The sequence below is a fragment of the Thamnophis sirtalis genome, unplaced genomic scaffold (assembly GCF_051295495.1).
Source record: "Thamnophis sirtalis isolate CommonGarterSnake01/CBP01778 unplaced genomic scaffold, rThaSir2_p1.2 scaffold_11, whole genome shotgun sequence".
Lineage (NCBI taxonomy): Eukaryota > Metazoa > Chordata > Lepidosauria > Squamata > Natricidae > Thamnophis > Thamnophis sirtalis.
Genome location: NW_028261391.1, coordinates 19,440,594 through 19,464,868, shown reverse-complemented (window position 1 = coordinate 19,464,868; position 24,275 = coordinate 19,440,594). Strand labels below are relative to the sequence as shown.

The following is a 24,275-nucleotide window of genomic DNA, read 5'->3' as shown; positions in this document are numbered from 1 at the left end:
TAAAGAAAAGCATTAGAATCCTCAGGGGAAATTAGCTGGCCATATCAACCAATAACAAAATCCTGTTGATCATTCCAAACCTCAGAAAATTTCCATGGGAATAATTCTATAATTCTAAAAGGTGTCAGACATAAATATCAAAATTTCCGGGGTCCTGGTGGAACAATGGTTAGAATGCAGTACTGCAGATTAACTGTGCCCACAGTCTGGAGTTCAATCCTGACAATGCTCAAGGTTGACTTAGCCTTCCATCCTTCTGAGGTCTGAAAAATGAGGACTCAGATTATTGGGAGCAATATGCTGACATTGCAAAGCACTACGTAGAGGTATATAAGTCTAAGTACTAATGCTAACACTAATAGTAATAGCAATATGCATTTGGAATTAATTGGATTCTTCTTGAGATGCATTATATGTCATTAAGTAATCAAGTTATCAGTTATGAAGATAAACCCAAATTATCAGGGGTAAAAAGCAGTGTCTTGGATAACAATAACAAAAACAAATCCACTAAAAGCTTAATAAGATTGCTAATGTCTCATTCACATATGCAAATGATATTACGTTCTTTTGTTTTGTTTTAGGCAAAAATTTCTTTAACTGTGCAGTGATATAAGTAAATTGATTAATAAATGTACTGATTAAAGTATGTTTTTTAAAAAAAGTTTCATAATGGAAGTAAGCATCTTTTACCTGTTGAAAGTAGGTAATGTGGGGAAGAAGTATTGCTATAAATAAACAAATTTTCCTAAGGGGATTTTATTAATGCAAGTTTATACATTAAAGATCACTTATTATGCCTTGACCTTTACAGTAGAATAATGGAATAAATCTGGGTGGATGGGAATTGTGAAAGAAAAGTTGATACAGAAAATGTTATGAAGAACAGTTACAGAAATTGGGTACGTCTAGTCTAATGAAATGAAGGACTAGGGAAGACATGAAAACAGTGTTCCAATATTTGAGGTCACCTACAAAGACAAAAAAGTCAAACTATTTTCCAAAGCACCAAAAGACAAGACAAGAAACAATGGATGGAAACTAACCAAGGAGAGAACAATCAACCAATGGAACAGCTTCCCTTCAGAAGTTATAGGTATCCCTGATGGCTTTCAAAAAGAGACTGGACAACCATTTATCTGAAATGGTAGAGGGGCTCCTACTTGAGCAGTGGGTTGGATTACTTTCTTTTAGAAGAGATAGTAGGGAAAAGGAAAGGAGCAGGATCACAGAAATAGAGTAACAGAGTTGGAAGGGACTTTAGAGGTTCACATACTGATTGAATCACTGACCCTTTAGTCTAATAGACTGTTGAGGTTGAATTGCATAAATTCTCTGAAACTTCAAGCAGAATTTCAGGTAGACACCAGCATTTAAATATGCCACTTACAGCATTTTAAGAGCCCAATTCACCATTGTTTTATGGTAATTTCACTTTTTGCCTTAATCTAGGCATATGCTTTAATTTCTCTTGTAGGTTCTAAATCTTCACAGAAGGTGCACAGGTAGACTTTTCATAAAAGAGGGATTGGCAATGTAATCTAGTTAATTTCTATCGGTAGTATAAACGGCTGCTTCCCATGATCTTGCTTTTCCCTAATAATGAACTTTTTGCATAGTGGAAACACTTTGCATACCTGAAGAAGCATTTCACTCCAATAACATCGCTCTACCCATTTGTTCTGACAGAAGGTGATGTTGTGGACCCTGTCAGTCAAGGAATTCTGACATGAGAAGTGAATTTTCTGCAGTGCCCTTTGTAACATTGTGGCCCTCAGGTTGAGATTATCCCCCACCCTCTTAGCCTTCAAAGAGGGCAAGAGGCCAACTTCAAAGAGTTTCAAAACCTATGCATTTACTTATAAAATGCATAGGTTTTGAAACTCTCCGAATGCGCTTCAAGGTGCTGGTCGTTACCTTTAAAGCCCTACATGGCTTGGGACCTGGATATCTGCGGGACCGCCTCTTGCTACATACCTCCCAACGACCCATAAGATCTCACAGGCTGGGCCTCCCTCGGGTACCATCGACTGGGCAATGCCGGTTGGTGACTACTCAGGGGAGGTCTTTCTCAGTAGTTGCCCCGCCCCTGTGGAATGATCTACCTGCAGAGATCCAGACCCTTCCCACTCTCTCGGCCTTCCGGAAAACCATTAAAACCTGGCTGTTCCGGCAGGCCTGGGGCTGTTGACCCCAAAATACGGTCCAGCCCCATTAGAATGGAGTGCATGGTGTGCTGTTTTTAAATCTATCTTCTCCTTCTCTGTATTTTATTTTTTGATTTATTTTCTGTACTGTTAGCTGCCCAGAGTCCTATGGGATTGGGCGGCTTATAAATGTTATTAAACTTGCAAACTTGCAAACTAGGCTGCCCTTTTTACCTCAATGGGGGCATTCCACACTAGCAGTGGTTAGTGGACTAGGAAGAAGAGCCCACTCCCACCATATAGTATTCTGATTTCTAAGTTATTTAATTTCAGCTAATTGTTTTTTTTTCGTGTTTTTTTTTAATGTATATTTTATTATGTTTTCATTCTATACAATCACATATTCACTGTGCTTGATCAGGGCATATAACATTGAATAATAAACACGGCCCTCACTTATATAGAAAATGCCCTCTACAATACAAACCCAGTATACCACCTTGGCCTGCCATACACCCTCTTTCAACCCCCTCCAACTTTCATTCTTCCTTCTCACACACCCCTCTACGCCTACTTCCCCTCCCCTTCTTTCTAACCCTATCACTCCCTCTCCATTCCCTCCCTCCCTTCTCCTCCTCCTCTCTCTCACCCTCTCCACCCTCCTTCTTCTTTCACTCGACTCTTTCCTTCGGTATCTATTACCTTCCAGTATATTCGGTTTGTACTATTTTCGCACTAACATTGAAAAGCCACAGTATACAAATACAATCATGGAATTTAACACATATTGTATTTCCCCCCTCCCCCCTCCCCCTAAATCCCCACCTCCCTTCCCTCCCCCCGACTTCCCAAAGACCATACGTGGTATAATTTTTGAACAATCACAGTCTGAAATATCTCTACATTGAACTCAGCTTCTTACTGTTACCCAAATTTTAAACAATTTAAATTATTACTGATACTAAGCATAAGCTATCTGGAGTTTTTTAGTCCCATATTTACTTTTTATGTAATCAATCCACTTTTTCCAGTCTCTTTTGTATCTCTCGTTTGAATGTTCTTTGAGATATGCTGAGATTTTGGCCATTTCGGCTAAGTTCATAACTTTCAAAGTCCATTCTTGAATTGTGGGTAAATCTTTCTTCTTCCAATACTGCGCCACCAAGAGTCTTGCTGCCGTTATTAAATACAGGATCAAATTAGTCTCTGCTACTGTAAAATCAATGCATATACCCAGTAAAAACAGCTGGGGGGTAAATTTTATCCTTCTTTTAAAGATGTTTTGCAGGATCCACCATATTTTTATCCAAAATGCCTTAACATTACGACATGTCCACCATATATGAAAATATGTAGCATCACAAGAACCACATCTCCAACATTTAGGTTGAACATTTGGATACATAGAGGCAAGCTTTTTAGGATCTAGGTGCCATCTATAAAACATCTTATAAAAATTTTCTCTCAAGTTTTGTGCTTGTGTAAATTTCACATTTCTTACCCAGATTCTTTCCCATGTTTCAAGCATTATTGGTTCCTCGACATTCTGAGCCCATTTTATCATACAATCCTTAATCAGTTCCGTCTCAGAATCCATCTGTACTAATACATTATATATCCTCTTTATATGCATTGAGCTTTGATCTCTTATTTGTTTAAACAAATTATCCTCAACTTTTACAAAGCCAGTTTTTTGATCTGTTTTCCACCTAGCTTGTAGTTGACCATACTGAAACCACGTTTGAACTACCTTCTCTTCTTTAAGTACCTCTAAAGATTTTAGTTCCATCACCCCTCTTTCTGAGATAAGAAGTTGTCTATAGGTGGTTCTATCGTGTTTTTGTTCTACATTCATATTTTCAATTGCATGTCTAGGAATTGCCCACATGGGCACTTTATCATTTAGTTTATGTTGATATTTCTTCCAAACCCGCAATAAAGCATTTCTTAAGATGTGATTTTTAAATTTCTTATCCGTTTTTTTGTTAAATAACAGGTAAGCATGCCAACCATATAACAAATCATATCCCTCGATATTCAAAATTCTGTCATTAGTTAGATGAATCCAATCACTAATTGCAGATAATGCCACTGCGTCATAGTATAATTTTAAGTTAGGTAATTTCAATCCTCCTCTTTCACGTGCATCTTGCATTATTTTCATCTTTACCCTCGGCTTCTTTCCTGCCCACACAAATTTGTTGATACCCTTCTGCCATTCTAAAAGATTCGCATCTCTTTTAAGTATTGGTAACATTTGAAAAAGAAATAAAAATTTTGGTAAAATGTTCATTTTTACTGCCGCTATTCTACCCAGCAAGGACAAATGCAGTTTTTCCCACCTTTTCAACTCCAACTGTGTACTATGCCAAAGTGATTCATAATTATACTTGTATAATTTCCCATTTGAGATTGAGATATTAACTCCAAGATATTTAACTTTTTTAACTACCTCACATCTTAGCGTCGCCCCCAGTTCTTCCTTCTGTTTGATAGTCATATTTATAGCTATTATTTTGGTTTTTCCTAGATTTATTTTAAATCCCGAGACTTGACCATATTGATTGATCGTATTCAATAATACCCTACTAGATTCCTGCGGTTGTTCCAATATTATAACCAGATCATCCACAAATGCACGAACTCTATATTCTTGCTGTCTAATTTTGATCCCTTTTAGACCGCCCAGGCCCCGTATCTTATTCAACAGTATTTCCAAAGTTATAATAAACAATAATGGGGACAGAGGACAGCCCTGTCTTGTACCTTTTTCAATTTGAAAGGAGTCTGTCAGACTTCCATTGACAATGATCTGGGCTGTTTGCTGCTGATATATTGCACCAATTGACCGTAAAAAGCCATCTCCTATCTGCATTTTTTGCAATGTCTTCAGCAGGAATTGCCAATTAACTCGATCAAAGGCTTTCTCCGCATCCAAAAATATGAATGCGGCCGGGATTTGATTGTTCTTTCCCAGGTATTCTAAAGCGTTGATAATTAATCTAACGTTATCCTTCATCTGTCTGCCCTGTATAAAACCAGTTTGATCGGTATGTATCAGTTGCTGAGTTACCCCCATTAGCCTATTTGCTAATATTTTAGTAAAAATTTTATAATCTACATTAAGTAATGAAATAGGTCTGTAATTTTTTGGTTGGGTAAGGTCTTGATCTTCTTTGGGTATCAACGATATGAACGCAGTCTTCCACGAGGGAGGTACTTTCCCTCCCGATTGAATTTTATTGAATAGTTCTCTGAGGGGTTCTACCATTTCTAACTGTAGATATTTATAATAAACAGCTGTTAAACCATCTGTGCCTGGTGCTTTCCCTAACTTTAATTGTTTAATTGCCTGCAAAATTTCCCCAGAGGTTATAGGTTGGTTCAGCTTATGCCTATGTTCTTCTCTGACTAGGGGGATTTTCTCTTTATCTAGGTATTTGTCTATATCTCCGTCCTTAATTTTATCCCCTTTATACAACTCTGTAAAAAATTCCCGAAATACCTTTTGAATCTCTTCCTGTTGAAACACTTCCTTCCCTCTGTGACACAATTTGGATACATTTCGAGCTTTCCTTTTTTTTCTAATCTGATAAGCCAACCACCTACCGGGTTTATTTGCATTGCAGAAAGTATTATGTTTAGCATATAATAAACTAGTAGCTACCTGGTCAGAGATCAACATATCAAACTGAGATTTTAATATAGCAATTGTTTCCCTAATCTTTGTATCTCCTGGATTCAATGTTAATTCTGACTCTTTCCCTTTAATTTCCTCTTCCAATTCTTTTCGTTTTTGCCCTTGTTTGTATCTATGTATTTTATTTATATTCATTAATACTCCTCTCATATACGCTTTGCTTGCATCCCATACATATTCCAAAGATGTACCCTTGTTCATATTGAAGACAAAATATTCCAATAGCAATTTTTTACAATCATTAACATACTTTTCATATCTAAATAAGTTTTCATTCAACCTCCAGGACCTTCTTGCCTGGGCTACCCTTCCCAATTCCATCCAGACTGGATTATGGTCTGAAAGAACTCTCGCCATAATCTTTGTCTTCTTCACCCTACAAAGTAAATCATTTGTAATTAGTATAAAATCAATCCTTGAAAGAGATTGATGTCTATTGGAAAAAAAGGTAAAGTCATATTCTTCTGCATGCCTCTCACGCCAAGCGTCTCGCAATTCAAAGTCGTCCAGCATGTCAAAAAAGGGTTTGGGTAACTTAGCTCGAAATTTGGTGTTCGGGCGAGCTGTCTTCTTATCTCTTTTGGTGTCGATCACGCCATTCCAGTCACCCATTAATATACAAGACTCAAAATCCCACTGTACTAATTTAGCATGGAGATTTCTATAAAATCCATCTTGTTGTTGATTAGGAGCATAAATTCCCAACAGTAACGTCTTTTTCCCTTCTAAGATTAAATCTAATGCAATATATCTTCCAAAGGGATCTGCTTCAATTAGCTCAGCTTTAATGTCTTTTCTTAAATATACTACTATGCCATTTTTCTTTTCCATGGCTGAGGTCGCAAAATGTTGGCCCAGTTTGGGGTTAAACAAATATTTTTGATCGGTTGATTTGATATGAGTTTCTTGCAAACAAATTATGTCATTCTTAAACTGTTTAAGATAATGAAATATTTTCTTTCTTTTCTGTGGAGAGTTCAATCCGTTAACATTCCATGTCAAAATCTTAGTTGTCATTTTTGGTTGCCTGAAGCTTTTTTAGAGCCTCCCGCAAGGCCTGTCTCACCTTTGGTTTGGCTCCTCCCACAGCTTCTGAGCTTGTTGCAGTAGCTCCTTGGTCAGTGGCCAATGATTGTTGAGATTGTTGCATAGTAGCTTGTTTATCCGTTTGTCTGGTGGTCTTGCGGTTGGATCTTTTTTCCTTGACTCCTTGCCCTTCCGGAAGAGGGAGATGATACATTTTATCTAATGGTTGTGTGGTTTGCTGTTTATCTTGTTCATCTTGTGGTTTTTCACCATATCCCGAAGGTTCAGGGTATCCCATCTTCAGAATCTTATGATAGAAATCACGAGCTTTCCATACAGAGCTGAGACGATATCTTTGTTTGTCCATTGTAACTATAATACCGAATGGGGCATCCCATCTGTACTGTATCTGGCGCCTTCTGAGCTCTTCCACCAGAAAAGCATAATCTCTTCTGGCTCTTAGCATCTGAGGCGGTATTTCTTTCAGAACAATCAGGTCCTGTCCACCAATTTGAAGCTTAGTATTGTAGGACTCTTGTAGTATCATATTTCTAGATTCTCTTGTAACAAAGTATATTACCACGTCTCGGGGAAGTTGCCTTTGTTTTGCCGCCCATGAGTTAACACGAAAAATCCTGTCAATCTGCCAATCAAAATTGGATCCCGGTTTTCCCACCAGACGGTCAAAAGCTTCAGAAAACATTTGCTTTAAGTTCTCCTGCTTTTCTTCACGCAGCCCCCTCACTCTTAATGCAAGCTCCATCTGCTTATACTGTATCATAATAATTTGTTTTTCAGCATTATCAATTTTTTGTTCCACCACTTCAGTTTTGGATATCAGGTTAGTTTTAGCTTCATTGAGAGTTTCTAAATTATCTTCCATTCCAGAAATATATTCTGTTATCACATTTACAATTCCCATCATATTATCATTCATTTTAGTGACCCTGGTATCGAATTTGTCATATAGAACTTCCATCTCATTCCTTATTTCATCTTTGAAATCTTTAATCATTTCTAGATTCTGTTCTCTGAATTCTTTAAACATTTCTAAGTTCTGTTCTCTGGATTCTTTGAACATTTCCAGAAAAAATTCTTTTGTTAGTACATCTCCACTAGGGGGCATAGATGGTGGGGGCTGCAACTTTGTGCCAGGTATGGGAGACATTTTCGGAGGTAATTTAACAGAGGTTGATTTGGATGCCATTATATTTTGGTTTTAATTATTTATTCTAAATTACTAATCCACTGTGCTATGTGGAGAAAAAGAAATTCCTCCCCCCCCTTTTTTCCCTTCTTTTTTTTTTCTTTTTTTTTTTTCCAAGGGGTTTTACGGAGGATTTCAAAAGAGAAAGTCCGTTTAGAATGTTTGGAATGTGTCTGAATCAACAAAGAGTCTTGAAAGCTTTAAGGGAGTAGCTCTAATTAAATTATAAGAGATTATTTCTTTACTTCTGTAGCAGGAAGCCGGAGATAACAGATGCAGAAGCTGTAAACGCCATTTTGAAGACAATTAAGCAAAAGAGGTTTTTATAACATTGAAGCTGGTATTTCAGATAGAGAAAGGTTTAAAAGTTCACAAGTTGGTCTTTGCTCGTATTGATTTTTAATAGTCTCTTTTCTAAAGATTGTCCTGAGGGGGAGGGGATCCTGTCTCGTGCTGTGAATAACAGCTGCGAAGTTCAGGTCGGAGTTGAATGACTCAGCTTTGGGTTGACCCTCCCCCTCCGTCCACAGCTCACAAAGAAACAAACTGTGAACTTCAAAGAAGATTCTTACCAGCTGAGATTCCTCACTGCTTTTTTCTTGTCTGAAAAAAGAGTTATCTTCTTGATATTGAGTAGATAACGATCCTGAATTCTGGGGGCAGCTCTGTTAAGCTGCCGACCGGCGACAGGCCACTCCCCGGAAGCCTAATTTCAGCTAATTGTAATGTAAGGGACACGGTGGCTCAGTGGGTAAGACACTAAGCTTGTTGATCAGAAGTTCAGTGATTCGAATCCCCAGTGCTGCGTAACTGAGTGAGCTCACATTACTTGTCTCAGCTTCTGCCAATCTAGCACTTTGAAAGCACATTAAAAAATGCAAGTAGAAAAATAGGGAGCACTTTGCTCCATGCACCTTCGGCATTGAGTCATGCCAACCACGTGACCACTGAAATGTATTCAGACAGCGCTAGCTCTTCAGCTTAGAAACAAAGATTAGCACTTCCCCTACAGCCTGAAATAACTAGCACGCATGTGCGGGGGAACCTTTACCTAATTGTAAGGTTATGTTTGTATTTTGCTTTTACAATAGTGGTAAGAATAGTCAGATAGTAAGATGAAATATATATACATTTAATAAATAAATAATAGCAACAACAATAAAGTGCATGCTTGAAATGCATACTGCGGGGTGATACTTGTATATCTCCAGTTTAGAAGGAATTAGTAGACTGTATATGAATGGTGACTGAGATGTAAAAGAGATACTTCTAGCTCTGTGTGCATAAATAAAACAAATGAGGAAAATGAGGACTTGCATTTTAAAACCTGCATTCCAGTTTTCAGGAGGAAACTTTTTAGAAAGCAGGTGCATAATCAAATCACAAAATAAAGGCTTAAAAACAAGAACCACAAAAGCTTCCCTGAAAGTGGTTTGCAGAACTTTATGAATGCTATCTAATGACATTCAGAGAGGGCAATGTAATAAAAAGACTTGAATGTGCAGAACTGAACTTAGTAATTTGGTATTCTTCTCCATGGTATCGAGCCAGGAAAGCTGGCAAAGAAAAGCTACCTCTTTCTGAGGACAGGAAGGGTTTAAGATTGTTTACCTACCTAAAAGGAAAAGATCATGATTGGCCATTTGAAGAACATTTGGAGAACTGTAAATGTTTACTTCAAAGGTTTTTCTCCCCCTCATCTAGAGTGGCAGAGTTCTTAATGAATGCTACATTTACCTACTGGAAGACCTTGATAAGAAAAAGGGAATTGGATTTGAAATCCATGTTCAGCTGAAGAAAAGAAGCCTTTTCATGAGGTAAATTGTCTGATATATACGAGGGCTGGATTGTCATATTTGAAAAGAATAAAGATGCCGTAACTAAACAGTGTGACACTGGTAAATACCCAGTGATGTTGTTTATTTTACAAAAGACACCAGTTGTTTTTGTTATAGCTACAGGTAGGACACCTGTAACAGCTCTTCACAGCAAGGATTCAAATATAACAGTGGAAAGTAACTATCTAATTTTACGTGTGGTTTCATTTAACATTTGTGTTGAATTTCAAACATGGGGATTTGAAATTGCTGGGGATGGAATGGAGAAAACTCAAAATATGCCTCATATCAATTTTGTCTGCTCCAGAGCTTATTCTCACCAATGTTCCATGTTCAGATTAACTTCCCCTATGAAAACCTTTCCTATCATCTGTGCAGCTATATTGTTGATGAGGCCTCCATTATGTCCTGCAAAAATGGCACAGTATAATTTTGAAGGGAGCTGTGAAAAGAGCTACTGGAAGCATCACAAAGGGTTTCTTTCCAATGCACCCTTGGAAGCCTCCGAAAAGCTTTTATGACTGCTGGAGAATGCTAAGACGAGGCTGTAATGTGATGTGAACAACCTTGAAACCTTCAGAGCTCAAAATGCCTCCCAGTCTTCCTCTCACAACCTATTGAATATCATATTTTATTCTACTTGGCTGAGACTGTACAGGAAACAAACAAAAAGGCTACAATATGCAAATAGTGGTCTGTTGTATGGGCAATTTATGCATTGGAATCTTCCTGTGTAGTGAACATAAGCAGGGTATACTTTGCTAATCATAGAAATTTTTTAAAAAGTATCATATGATTAAACCATGCTCAAGGTAAAAGTTGGGTAACATTTCAGAGAATTCACCCTTCTTCTTGAAGCTGATCTAGCTACTAGTTGGCCTCTAGAACAATTCAAGATGCTCGTTACCAACTTTAAACCTCCACATGGCTCAGGGATGGTTATCTCCTAGACCACCTACTGTGAAATAAATATCTCTATCTTATAAGATCAGGATCCTCCTGCTGATGGTCCCATTCCCTGTGGAGTTCCATCTGCAAGGATCCTGTAGTCAGCCTTCATAAGAGAGGCTTCCTTCCTGTGAAATAGCTTGTCTTCATGTACCCAAAGTACCATCAACCTGATGAGCTTATGCAGAGAAATGAAAGTTGGCTCTAGTAAAGAGACCATTTTGGGAGTATTAAGGTTGGGTATGTCCTGATAAGGTTATTTTTATCTTTTTGTTGTAGCCTGCTCAGACCCAGATGGAGTGGAGTGGCAGAGAAATCTTGGTAATAATAATTTAAAAACCATACATTAGATGGAAAAACAACCAAGAAATTAGGAGGACCTGTCAGAAAACAAGTGACTTGAGACTTCTATTAAAGCTGGGGATTTGAAAAAAAACATGGCTCTGAAAACTTGGGGTTTAATTTCTTTGCATTCCATTCTTGTTTTGACAGCGAGTTAAGAGTGCAACTTCTGTCTGTTTCCTCACAGGATGCTCACCTTTTTCAGATAAATACAAAGAAGATAAAATATGGTCTTCTCCATGCTAAGAATAGTAGTACTCACTAATTTGGTGAATGAATGACTTCACTTGAATTCCAGGAGGCTCATAAGTCTAGTATCAATCATGAAAAACAATTGTCTACTTACTATTGCTCTCTTTGTTGAAAAGGAATTATGAAGAGGGCGACTGAATTCCAGGCATGAAAAGAATGTGATGGTTCAAACTACTTTGTCCCAGTCAATCTTGCAACATTATTTTACCTCACAAAGACTTCTCTAAGGACAGTCTCTTGTGTGTAGTTCAAGACTGAAAAATAAATTGAAGCCTGGGGAAGAAGTCTCTGAATAATTAGGAGCTCTTCATGACATCAATCATAGAAACGAAGTGGAAATACAATAGACGTGTGCCCAATATTCCAAATTCAAAATGTTTTGAGCTTGAAACACTCTTTCAAATTCAAAACAACTCCAGAAGTATTTCAAACAGCTGTTTAAAATTGTATTTCAATATTTGAATTCAAAATGTTTTTTTCCTTATCCTTAAAATATAACCTTAAAAACTTTAGATCTAATGAAATGCATTACAGGGTTTTGCAGTTGCAAATAAATAAATAAATAAATTTTAATACTTTGACAAGAATAATACATAGAAGTATGGCTTTGGTTTATTATTTAGCACTGTTTTTGGATAATTCTGAAATAAAATAATTATATAAGCAGCTGTTCTCCAACCTATTGTCAGTAACTCCCAAACTGTTGACTATGTTGGCTTTCAATTTTGATAGTTTAGAGTTTTGGGCAGTCTTAATCATTTATCAAAAGTTAGAGATTGAAAAAGGATGATATGCAAATTAGTGATTTCAATATTATGTATATTAAGAAAGAATTACTTTCCTCTTTCCTTTCTCTTAGTAAGTATGCATGCATACACCAATTCTGAAAGGAAGGTGTACTGAGAAGTAGCAGAAGATGAAATATACTACAACCTGTTTAATAAATGGTACAATTACTTCCTTTGCTCCAAGTTTATAACTGGAATCCCACTGGAAATTTATAAACTCATATTACTTATCTAAAATATCCGTTAATCTGATCTGGCATGATAATTCCTAAGTTTCTCCACTTCTCATTTTATGCTAATTCTGCATTGATTAACTTGTGAAACCCGTTTAACTGCATGTGTGTCTGTGGCTCTTGAGAATAGTGAGTTAAACAGAGCTGACTAGAACTTCAGTTCAAGATCAGAACAGTAATAGTAATGTCAGAAGTCATTCAAGCATCTCCTGGATTTGAAATAAAGCATGACATTCTAAATTGAAATTTACAGATAGGAATGTTCTTTAATAACAGGCATTGATATCACTCTGCAGAAAATGATTCTAAACATTTTTAGAAAAGAATGAGAATATATATATGCACTGTATGTATGTATGTATGTATGTATGTATGTATGTATGTATGTATGTATGTATAGGTATAGATAAAGGAAAAGGTTTCCCTCGCACATATGTGCTAGTTGTTCCCGACTCTGTGGGGGAGGGGTGCTCATCTCCGTTTCAAAGCTGAAGAGCCAGCATGACTAAATGTCAAAGGTACACAGAACCCTATTACTTTCCCACCAAAGGTGGTTCCTATTTTTCTACTTGCATTTTTAATATGCTTTTTAACTGCTAGGTTGACAGAAGCTGGGACAAGTAATGGGAGCTTAGTCCATTATGCGGCGCTAGGGATTTGAACCACTGAACTGCCAATCTTTCTAATTGACAAGTTCAGCATCTTAGACACTGAGCCACCACATCCCTCCCATATATATATACAACGACATGCCTCACCTACATCAGGAATTGTTAGGCTTTTAACCCTTGCTTAACTCTGCTCGAGTGATCATAAAACGCCTAAAGTCAGACTAGATGAGGCACGTCGGTCTCCTGCCTCCTCCTGTAGAGGGCACTTTTTTAGAGACTTTTTTAAACAGTTAAGCACTAAGCAGTGTCATCCATGGTGACTCTGGCAACAACTAGCTCAGTCTGATCTCGGCTCTTGCTTTTTTCCTTTTACATTTTTTTTTCCTTTTCATGATAACAGTGGTGAGGCTCTGAACCTGACATTTTGATATAACACTTAATCATTTCCTTGGCTCAGCTGATAAGGGAGAAGAGCTTGTGATTAAACACTAATACAACTGCCTAATATGTAAAAACTGCCCAGGTTTGAATCCCAGTAACGGTATGGCTAGCTGATGAGAGCTAAATAACTTGAAATAGATCTATATTAGTCTCCCTTTATTTATTTATCAGCACAAATACAACACACACACACACACACACACACACACACACACACACACATTACCCTAACCATTCCATAACAAGCTTTATAAACTTCCTGTATTTATCTTTATTTACTGGTTGAAAGTCCATCACAACCCTAGCAAACTGATTGTCTAATATTATCAGACAACTATAAATCTTCCAGGAGGAAAATAATCCGAAAGAAACTGATCCTCTATGGTTTCCCCAGTGATGCCATCTTAATGTTAGATCAAACCAGATCAATACTAAGGCAAAGGATCTTAGATATGAAAGGTCGAACAGAAATTGCTGATTTTTCTCATGATATAAATGGAAATAAGCAAATGTTCATGGTTAAGCCAACCTCATATTTATATCATATCACAGCCCTCAAATTTAGGAAAGCTTTATGTTTAATCATGGATAAAGGCAAATATGCATGTCCCAGGATAATATTGCAGGATCCCATCTGGGTTGATCACAGCTTTTGAACTATTGCTGGAACCCCAGGAAATTTCTGTCTACGAGAATGTGTGCATTGGACTATTCTACATGTAGAATTTACCTATATGTAGTGCTTGGTTATGTGTGGCTTTTTATTTGTTGATTGGGGTGCTGATTGCCAGCTGTTAAGCCATTAGCTGTTGTTTCTGTATGCTGCCAAGTCCTGGGCTTTTAAGTATCTGGTAAGCTGGTGGCAAATCAGCACTGTTGACTGACAAAGGACCCATTTCCAGGCTTCAATCTCTCAGAGTACATTCATGATTTGGAATAGGGTATAGCAACAAGGTCAGCCAATGGGAACTGAAACACTTTGGAGCCTGGGCGTGGCTTAGCTCTGTAGCTCTGTTTCTGTGCTGAGAACTTAAACTAGTCTGCTGCTGAACTGAAACTGAACATTTATATCTCCTCTTTACCACGTTGGAAGAACCACTCTTGGTATTGTATATATGTCTCATGTGTTATTATGTATATAAAGAAGTTATTGAATCTTACTGAATCAGTTGTGTGCTGTGTGTGCTTTCTGGATTTGATTGCTGCAACAAACTCTGACAGGTTATGTGACCAGAGCACACAGAAAGACTGAATTGTAATTAAGATGAGAGACTGCCACAAATTCTGACACAATCATATCCTTGGCTATTTTTGTACCTGCTCAGTCAACAATCTTAGTTACTGCGAAATCAAACATATGTCCTTGTTCATTGCAAGGTGAAGTTATGTTTAATGCTCTCCCAACAGCTGTCGTGCAGAGGAAATATAGAAACACCCTATATGAAGTCCCTGTGATATGAGTGACACAGAAATCACTACCCATGCTCTTCTTTATTGCCAATTCTACTGGGATACTCACCACAATTTGATCCACCACCCCCCTTTATTTAAATTTCCAGGCACATCTTTTATCAGCACTGTCTGTTAAATATTAGGGATAAATTTATTTTTCTATTTATTTCTAAATTTATTATACATAAGCTTTATCCACAAATGGTTGCTAATAATTCTTGTTAGGGGGAGTTTCGTGTTGTTAATTCTATTGATTGTGGGTTTTGTTTTGATTTTGGTCAATGAACACAATAAAATTTTATCGGTATCATTTAAAAGAAAGTGGTTTTTTATGTTTAACATATTTGAGCCTTTTCAAAAAATTATATTATCTCTCGTTTGTCATGCAAGAACTCTTACACTTGTCTATATATAGATCAGATACTTGCACAGATACACATCCTTTCTAATTCAATCTTCAAGATCCTTAAGTGATTTTTTTCTGTGATTTCTCCTAAAAACTATGATTTTTTTAAATGTAGAAGAGAAGCCTAAGTTCAATGCTTTTGAAAAGTTCCAGCTGCTGTCATCTCTTAGCTGTATTTATAGTTATCCCATTTGTCAACCCACTGCAATTGATTAATTCCAGCAGGCATCAGTAACCATTGCTTTTGATTCTGGTGCAGGTAGTAACACAGAGAGGCCCAAATGCAACTATTCTTTATGAACAAATTATTAAGACTACTGAAAATAACTTCACCCAATAGGTCTTTTTAAAAATATGATTTGCAGTGGGCCAAAAGTCAATACTTGTGGACAGTTACCCATAACATATATAATACTTGGTTTCCAATAAACCATAGCTCTAATCTCATCCAAACTGATAAAGTGGAATGTGTGGTTGTCCAGTAAATCAGCTTTAAAAATTGAGGTTTAGATTTTGTTCTCAAATGTAGGCCTCCACAACAAATATGGTTTGTGCCACTCCAGAATCAATATGTCTTTCTGTTCCCATGACATCTGCAGATAAGCCAATTTCATGTTCAACGTTGCTTACGTAAACTTAGGGCTTCATATTATAGAACAGTTTCATTTACTTTTAAATAACTGAAGCTTTCCTGATCTTTTGAGACGCAAAACAAATAGAACTAAAGATATAGAAGGAAGGTCCTGCGTCTAACAAATTCCTGTCTAATTGATGTTAAAAACAGACGGGTAAGCTGTATTTACTAAAAGTATCACAACCCTTTGATTGTCTTTTGGCACTGTCTTCCACATGAGATGATTACAATCAGCAGATTCCTGATATCTACATATTGAACACAAGCATTATGAAACTTGCATGATAGTTATAATGCCATGACTGAGTAATCCAACTTGCTTCTATGCAGTGAACGAGGTTTGTCATTGTAGTGAAAATTGTCTTATAAGGGGTGAAGATTATTTCATGTGATTCTACCAGAAGTAGCCAGTACAAAGTTAGTTTTGGAGGGGAGTAGCCTTTAGTAATAAGGTGTTCAATACTCTAGAATATGCCCTTTTTCCAGATGAAACCTATGATGTCTTTGTTCTTTTTCTTATCTGTTATTTTATATGATCATGCAGACATTTTTAAAAATAACTACTTTTAATGAAGAATTTCACCAAAATTTCTTCTCTAGGTCCTCTATATTGCTGAAGACAATGTCAGAGCAATTGATTTCTGGGTACAGTTCAAGTGGTTGACTGTCGTAAGTGCTACAAAAGTTTTCATGTACAGGGCCTGATTGTTTGAGGAACTTCTTTCCGATGATATCTAAGCATGAAAACCATAATTTTACCAATGCCTTCCAAAATAAGCACAGTGTCATGGCCTTCAGGTACACATTTTCTTGTAAATAATGTTTATATCAGCTGAATTCTTGCATGATTAAGAATATTTTTTGCAGGGGGTAGAAGGATCAGAAAAATTCTGTCTCTGCGGGATTTATACAGAATCTAGATTTTTATTAAGTATGAAATAAAAACAGGGTATTTATAGTAGAGCTTAAAAACGTGTTTGAAAACAGTACTACAGGCTACCTTCTTCATGCTGACTTTAAACTCTGTTCTCCACTCCCATGACCATTGTTGAAAATTGCATATGTGTGATGGGCATCCAACTCCTACCCTCAAAACAACGCTATAGAGCACTGCACACCAAAACAACTAGACACAAGAACAGTTTTTTTCCTAAACGCATCACTCTACTAATCAAATAATTCCTTCAACGCTGTCAAACTATTCACTAAGATTGCATTACTATTACTATTAATCTTCTCATCATTCCTATCACTCATCTCCTCCCACTTATGCCTGCAGGACTGTAACTTTGATGCTTGTATCCTTACAATATCAATTGATATTGATATTGTTTCCTGATTTCTTATTTGTACCCTATGACTATCATTAAGTGTTGTACCTTATGATTCTTGACAAATGTATCTTGTCTTTTTATGTACACAAATTCCTTGTGTGTTCAATCACACTTGGCCAATAAATAATTCTATTCTATTCTATTCTATTCTATTCTATTCTATTCTATTGGGAGTGGAGCTGAGAGAGAAATCTTAAAACAGAGTTGATGTGTTCAGGTATTAATACAATTGTTCTCCCTAGGTCTTCAGCAGAAAGGATATGTTGACAATATACTACAAGCCCATCATTTCTAATGCATAATTGGTTCATTGGACCAGACAATGAGGTCACCATATTACTTATTCCATTCCCCTATACACTGGCATAGCACCCTAATGCCAAAACAGCTCTTCCCAACTTTTCTAAAGACTGATATGCAGCTATTTGCTGAGCCACTGTTAAATTCTAACTGTAGAGCAAAGTGCTTCTAACTTTGCAACATTGATAGGAATTTCACTTTTGAGGGGACTTAAGAGTTGAGCCACCAACATAAAAAGATGTTTCTGTTTTTTGTCCTCTTAATTTATGTCTGCTGGATTGGAAAGAGCTTGCTGTGTCTAGCATTCTAATGAAAGAATACTTCACAAGATACTGACAGGATTTGGACATACTGAGCATTGGATGAATGTCTGTAATAAAGCTTCCATTCTTCTGTATCTTATTCAAGCTAAGAAGAAGTACAGTTAGGAGGCTGACATTCTCAGCTTTTAGTAAAAGAGTGCTTGTCAAGGAAACAGAATAATCTAACCCCAGGGCTTTAGAAACTCTGGATGTCTGGCAGCTAGTAGTAAGCTACCCCCTTAAGCAAAAGTTCACTAAGAGTTCTGCAGAGTATTTTCATTCATCATTGTGCACACATAGAATAATAGATCTGAGAGATCTTCTGGTTCAAACCCTGTCTAAAGCAGGACTATACATTGTAAGCCTTCAAGAATTTATTAGGATAGTGAGGTGAGTAGCCTAAAAATTAAATAATAATTCCTCAAATCAATCCAGTCAAATGAGAGGTTGAATTTTTGTTTGAAAACTCCCGGTGATTGAGCATCTACAACTCCAGGAAACAGGCTCCGCCCCTACTTAATATGCTCATAATCTGGAAATTCCATCTTTTTCAAGTTTGATTGTACAAAGTTTCCACATACTGGATCATGTCCCACCCTTGGGTATCATGAAGAATAGATCTGTGACCTCAGCCAAGATGGTGCAGTGGTTAGGGTGCAGTACTGCAGGCCATTTCAGCTGACTGTTATCTGCAGTTCAGCGGTTCAAATCTCAAGGTTGACTCAGCCTTCCATCCTTCCGAGGTGGGTGAAATGAGGACCCAGACTGTGGGGGCGATATGCTGACTCTGTAAACCGCTTAGAGAGGGTTGAAAGCCCTATGAAGCGGTATATAAGTCTAACTGCTATTGCTATATAGTGACAACAGCGAGTAAGGGAGATGACTTTAATGATTATGCTTTGGCAAACATTGATTCACCAAGGCTTCCATACATTTGAAAACAGAAGAAGCAAGCACTTCAGACATCTAGAGCTGTAAATGCTGTAACAATGGTGCCTACACATAGGGCATGTATAGGCCTTACCAGCCACCTGTGGACCAGTGGTGGGTTCCAGATCCCATTTGGTTGGAACGGGCCCAGTGGCGTCCACATGGATGTGCACAGCATGCACATGCGTCTTAGTGCCTCCGCGAGCCTCTGTGCGCATGCTCGGAAGCACCAAAGACTTAAAAGACTGGTAAGGAGCTCAGGCGGACGGGTGGGCCCTCCAGAGCACTGTATCGGAATGGTATCCAAGGCGTACCGCCTACAACCCACCACTGCTGTGGACAGATGGTGGAAAGCCCACAACTGATTAGATGTCAAGGTCCTCTTTGAATACAATGGATAAACATCATATATATATATATATATATATATATATATTTTACAACCCCTGGTATGCCCAAATATGGGAGGAAGATCACTACTTCCATTCCCTGTCCTTCGGCTCGTCACAAGAGACCATCCAGACAGAACCCATTTTTTTTATTGTTGCCTTTTTTTTTATTTGTTATATTTGTGCTGATAAATAAATAAAGGGAGACTAGTATAGATCTATTTCAAGCTATTTAGCTCTCATTCCCAGTAAGGGTATGGCTAGCTGATGAGAGCTAAATAGCTTGAAATAGATCTATACTAGTCTCCCTTTATTTATTTATCAGCACAAATATAATATTACATTGTAGGTTTTGTTTCTTTATTGTTTCTATGAAGTGGAGTGAGTTTTGTACATGTGAGGTGATGGATTCTGCATAGGATTGGAGTTGTTTGGTGAGGAATTTGGCAAAATTCTGTAGAGGTGAGCTACAGGGTCTATGGGTCTGAGTGGTGTTCCTTCTTTGTGTATCTTGGGGAGGCCATAGAGTTTGGGGCATCTGGAAGATTTCTCTCTGGGGATGATTCTTTGCTGGATCTCTTCACTGATGAGAGAGGCTTTTATTTTTGATTTGGTAGTTTTTTCTAGGTAAGTGGTGGGGTCTGTGTTTAGAGATTTGTAAGCGGGGTCTTGGAGTAGGTTGGATAGTTTGGCTTGGTAGTCAGACATGTTCATCACCACTGTGGCATTACCTTTGTCTGCTGGGAGAATGATTATGTTGTTGTCTTTCCTCAGGTTGGTGAGTGTTTTTTCTTCTTGTTGTTGTAAGTTGCTTCTGGGTAGATTACTGGAGAAAAAGATCTTGGTGACTGCAAGTCTCATTTTATTGGCTTCATCTGGGTTGATTCTGGTGAGTGTAGCTTCAACTCAGCATATGTCTTCAGTAGGGATGCATTTAGGGGCGAGTGCAAAGTTGAATCCTCTGGAAAGGACATTGGTTTCAGCTGTGGTGAGGGTTCTGTCTGATATGTTGTGTACTATTTGTTTCATGAATTGCTGTGGAGGGAGGTTGGGCTTCTGTTTTTTTTTCCTAGTCTGTGGGGTTTGTTGGTGTGTTTGTCTTTCTTGTAGGATGTTTTTGTTTTGGCTTTCCAGAGGGCTTTGGATTTGTCCCAGAGTGCTGGGTGCATTTTGTTGCTGAGTTTGAGGTGAGGAGTGAGTAGGTCCCGGTTGGTTTGGTCTAGTAGGAATCTTTTCCCGTGGAGTTCATTTCTGATTAGGGCTAATTCAGTTATTTTCAGGATCCTTAGAATATATATATTCTACTAATTGTAGAATTTTATATTTATTACCATTGAACACCATTTGAAGGATAGGACCTAATTTCAAATTTATCAAGATTTTTTTTTGTACCTAGAACCTATCTTTAAGTTAATCATCTATAAATTCATCTGGTCATGGACTCAGCCATCCTCTATTGTTCAATCTTTCCAATAAGGAGACTTTAGCCAACTTTATTAAAAGTCTTACAAAACTCACAAAAAAAAACCTAATGATTGACAAATGATGACATGTTTGTGTTTTTTTTTAAAGAAAAATAAAAAAGCTCTCTTAAAAAAAAAAAAAAGTCTTACAAAACTCTTGGTACATTACATCCAGGGCATTCATTTGGCCCACTAATTTAGTCAATTTGGCAAAAAAATAAAAGATAAAATTTGCCTGAGATGATCAATATTTTGTCACATTAGAAAAAATACTTTGCATTTATTTCATTTTTCCTCCTCTTTGCTTTCTTCTCTTTTTTTCTTCTATTTTTGTGTTAATTATACATTTGGCAATTTTAATTTTTCTTTTGCATGAGATTTCAAGTTCAGGCAAATAGATTTTTCTTTCTCTCTTAGAAGCTTCAATGCCAACTATATAATTCCTTGTGTAACTGAACAATACAAGATGACTCTTCATGCACACATTCAATTATTGTCTTTTGGGGTTAGGTCATTTAGATTATGATCAGAACAGACTTTCTCCAGTCATTCTAACTAAAAAGAGATTTAAAACTTGATCATATCAAATATGAAGCAGGACGAGCTATCAACCCATGGGATAATTTTTTTACATCAGTTTTCTATGTAAAATTAGCAAACTTTACTTTAAAATTAGCAACTAAGCTGTCTTTATTGGAAACAGTCTACTTGACTGAAGATAAGATTTTGACTGAGAATCAAATTACATTTAATCCAGGGAAATTCATATCTCAGCACTGCATAATAGTATACTATTTACTGGAAAAAATATTCTAATTGTCCAAGAGATGTTCTATATACTGCCTTTATTGATTTAAAGTCAGGATTCAGTTTAATTCACAGACAGGCTTTGGATAAAGCTGGCAGCTTCTTCTATTGATTGAGCACTCCTACTTTTGATCATGAAATTGTGATAAAATACTTTCATGCTAGCTATATATAACCCTGAATTTCTTTCCATGCCAATCTCCATCCCAAAAGGAGTGAAACAAAGTTGTATATTAGATTTGTTCATTTTAAACTTTTATCTTATTAACTTTTATACTCAAAATGTAGTCCAAACTTTGAAAATAAATCCATTCTATCCTCCTAAATGGCCAATAATTCCACCTTAGTACCTCTTTATGCTGATGATACTATAATCCTCTCCACAATGCAAGTACACTTGGGGTGAAGTCTTCATTTCCCTTCTTTATATTATAGAATGGAAGGACTCATTGCCAGTTATTCGGTGAAAAAGATAGTGGCTTTCTCCAAAATGCTTAACAGCTGCATCTATTGCTGAAAAAGAAATAAAATCTCTGTAGAACAAACTAAAGTCCTGGGAATTATATTTCAGTTGTTCGCTACCTGGAGGGAATAAATAATAGTTTTCATTCATTGGACCCATAAGGCCACTAATTCAATTTTGTCTTTTTCCATACAGCAAAGGCATTACTTATGCACCTGCTGTTATAAATATCTATAAAGATAAAGTGATTAGCCTTTTCCTTTACAGTTTCCAGATTTGTATTTACAAAGATTCAAGACTTCTTAAAATGGTCCAATCCCCCCCCCTCATTTTTTTTAGAATCTTTATTGAAAGTTCTTTTGAAATCAAACTATTTATCTTGCTCTTTGGAAGTTGTTCTCTAGGGGTACATCATTTCAGGCTATGTCATCGTTCTCTTTTGTCATAACTGATCTTCAGTGAGATCTCTGTCTTGCTCTATTCTTTTGGATAGTTTTCAATCATCTTGGGTGTTATTAGACCACATTTCCTTAAATTCAATATTTGGTTTCATTTAAGTTCAAGAGAGCCAACTTGGAATTGAAATTTCTAATTTTCAGAAAAATTGGACCACAATCGCTCATGTCACCTGGGGAGAAGCTGTATGGAAGACCATTTATGCCTGCTAACTAACTAATTGTCATCTTATACATGCTGTGTTGGACAGCCTTTTCCCTGTTGAGATTGTTGTTTGCCATTTAAGCAAGTTGTTGGAAGATACAACAACATCCTACAAAGAATTAAATATCTTCATATGTTAGGGGCAATGATGTATTCTTATTGCTCTGCTGTTTTTATGTGTCTTGGCATTCTGATTTAATAAATACTTTGCTGCTAACTCATCTTAGATGTTCTGATAAGGAGAAAGTTCACACCCTGGTGGCAGATGTTCCTGCAGAAATTATCTTGCTAGATAGCCAAATTCTTTGTGAATGTTATTGCTGGACAGGCTTAGGATTTTCATTAAAAAAAAAACATTTACATTTGTCTAATCCTTCCATGTCATGGGACAAAAATAATCACTTTCTCTACATCTTTGTATATTTTAATCCTATTAATTGTTTTACTTTCTTATCACTTTTTCTTCTGCTGTATATAATTTCTTGACAGCTGGCATTAGACCATAAGTAAGCCTAACCTCTTAGTAATCCAGAGTTAAAACAAAGTAAAGCATAACAAAAGTTGGAAAAACTTTGAATTTGAGTCCTGATTTTTTGTCTGTTGATTCAACACATAATAATGCTACCAAAATCTTATTGAAACATATTCAATACATTTAGGCTTACTTAAGCCCAAGACACACAGAGCTTCTTCATGGACTTAGATGGACAATATAATAATTTAATAAATAAATAAATTTACTTCTATAGGTAAATGCACATGTGTCCCATTACTTGCACGGTCCTACATCCATTATTATTACTGGGTGTTAGTTGCATCTCTCCCCCTCCAGTTATTTTAATGGGACCTTTGATGTAATCTAGCCCATTGACTTTATGAAAAAAATCAAATGAAAAAAGTATTAGTTTTTGATTTCCTCAAATTAGCAAATGATACTATTTATGGGGGTGATGTCCACAGGATTATAGTAAGCATTTTTAATGAATAAAATTAGGAATTCAGGACACTTACAATTTATGAATGCTCAGATTATTTCTGAAGTCAGTTTTACTATCGTTATCAAGGCCTGTTGATGTGTGATTTGGCATAATGAGTTGCCTCTCCAGATTTTGTTTTAAAATTCAGAACATTTCTCTATTTCATCTAATCATTTATCATTTCATCAAATGATATCAAGGATTCTCTGTGCAGATCTGTATCACTTTATATTTAATTCATGCACACAAGCCATGTCTCTCTAGAGTTTTCATATTGATAGGTTTAAAATAAAAGGCAGAGGATGGAAATATTTTATTCTGCAATTATGGGTATCATTCATAACTATTTTGTGTAATAAACTTATCTAGTGATGTTTCACTTGGAAATATGGAAGCTGTTTGTCCTTAATTAATCTCTTTGTCCTTAGTCCATTATTTGTCCTTTGTCCATGCATGGAAGCATCTTCTTTCTAAAGAAAGAAGAATTTTAGCTTGTAAAACAATGTGAAATTGTGGCATATGAGCTATGCTATGGGTCCCTTCTGCTAAGGAGTTATATACCTAGGAAATGTACCTTTTCTGCCAGGACCCAGGAAATGTACCTTTCTGCCAATGAAAAAAAGTT

The 24,275-nt window shown here is 36.7% G+C and overlaps 1 protein-coding gene across 2 annotated transcripts in view; it reads right to left on the bottom strand.

Moving 5' to 3' along the window:
- The window catches only part of BCHE (butyrylcholinesterase), a 57,127-nt gene that overhangs the window by 7,389 nt on the left and 25,463 nt on the right, over window positions 1-24,275 (bottom strand). The window lies entirely within an intron of this gene.